The sequence below is a fragment of the Phyllobates terribilis genome, unplaced genomic scaffold (genome assembly GCF_046119375.1).
Source record: "Phyllobates terribilis strain yellow unplaced genomic scaffold, ASM4611937v1 Scaffold_11__3_contigs__length_659146591, whole genome shotgun sequence".
Lineage (NCBI taxonomy): Eukaryota > Metazoa > Chordata > Amphibia > Anura > Dendrobatidae > Phyllobates > Phyllobates terribilis.
Window position 1 is genome coordinate 155,448,527 of NW_027362771.1, and position 2,048 is coordinate 155,450,574.

The following is a 2,048-nucleotide window of genomic DNA, read 5'->3' on the forward strand; positions in this document are numbered from 1 at the left end:
AGCAAGATTACTCATTGCCAAACATTAGTCTAAGGCAGGGGTCTCAAACTCGGCTAAGTATATGGGCCACACATAGAAAAAATGTGAATTTGAAGGGCTGCATTCTTTGCAGGATGATGTGAAATTTTTAATGATACCATATTGTTTTTTTCTATACACCTTTTGGATAATTATTTGAACATTTTTGGCTTTTTTATTTTATTCTTTTACATGGCATTTATTTTATGGGTTATGGTACAGTTTTACAGTTTTTACAAGTTTACAGTTTTTACAATTTGCATTTCCTTTTTGTGTCCCCTAATTGGCCACATACAGTGATTTTTTTTCTTACAATTTTCACCATGTAGTAATTCTGACCAACTTCTTATAGTAATGTCCCCATCTTGTAGTAGTTTCCCCATCTCGTGGTAATGTCCCCATCCTTGTCCGCATCTTGTAGTAATGCCCCCCATCCTGGTCCCCATCTTTTAGTAATGTGCCCATCCTGGTCCCCATCTTGTAGAAATGTGCCATCCTGGTCCCCATCTTGTAGTAATGTGCCCATCCCGGTCCCCATCTTGTAGAAATGTGCCATCCTGGTCCCCATCTTGTAGTAATGTGCCCATCCCGGTCCCCATCTTGTAATAATGTGCCCATCCTGGTCCCCATCTTGTAGTAATGGCCCATGCTGGTCACTAACTTGTAGAACATTCAACTTAAAAGAATTACGGACATCGGCGGCCCTCAGGACCAGGCCGCAATCATTACGGGGTCTCTGGTGCCTGCGGGCCGCATGCGGCCCTCGGGCCACGTGTTTGAGACCCCTGGTCTAAGGCCACATGCACACGTTCAGTATTTTACCTCAGTATTTGTAAGCCAAAACCAGGAGAGGAACAGTCAGAGGAAAAGTATAATAGAAACACGTCACCACTTCTGTATTTATCACCCACTCCTGGTTTTGGCTTACAAATACTGAGGTAACATACTGAAGGTGTGAATTGGGTCTAACAAGCTCTATGCAAGCTACGATTTTATAATGGAAGGGTTGAAAGTACTTTATCGAGGTACTCTTCATGCTTGGTTAGGAGGACACTTTGGAATTAGAAATTCCCTAATATTAGTGATATGACTGTAACTATTAGGTAAGTTTCACATGTACTGTGTTTGGCTCAGAAGACTAGATGAGGCCATATGGTTTCCTGCCCTGTGCTGTTCCATATCGGTCTACTCCGCAGTGAGTTCAGATCTGGAGACCCAGCAGTCGGTCTCCATTTCATAGATGTGTGAAACGTACCTGAGTTAGTATAAGGCCACGGCTAAACTAGCAGTATTCGGTCATTATTTTTTTTCCTGTCGATATTTTTTCTTAAGTCAATATGATTTGTGTCTATTTATGAAAAATCTAAAATTTGACAAAAATTTTGAAAGATTACCTTCTTCGAACTTTGACATTTTATTCCCTTAAGGCCTCATTCAGACAGCCGTGTTGCACGTACCTGTTCTATCTGTGATTTCACAAATACAACACGACCCTTAAAATGTATGCTGCTATTCACATGTCCATGTCTTTTTGCAAACTGTGCCTATACAAGTCTGTGAGATTCACAAACATCACACGGATTTCATGTGTGTGCAATCCATGTGCTGTCTGTGAATAACACTGCAATAAACAAGAGAAGCTTTGTAATTTATTTTATTGATCCATACGTGAATATCACTGCTGACACTTGTCCCATTTTTTTTTGCAAACATGAAAAACGTCTAAATGAGGCATAAAAGTCATACCACACAAAATTGTTAATAAATAAGATTTAGCACATGTCTACTTTACATCAGCATATTTTTTTTAGACGTTTTGTTAGGACGTTAGAAGTGTTAAGTTTTCCAGCAATATTTCAATAAAATTTACAAAATCTACATTTTTAGGGACATCACTTTTGAAGTGAATTTGACGACCCTTTGTCAGAAAACGTAAAAACAATACAATTTAAAATCTGCACCCCTCAACTTATTGAAAACCCCATACAGTAAGTTTGTTAAGGTGCGTCGCATAAATTAATCAATGCAAA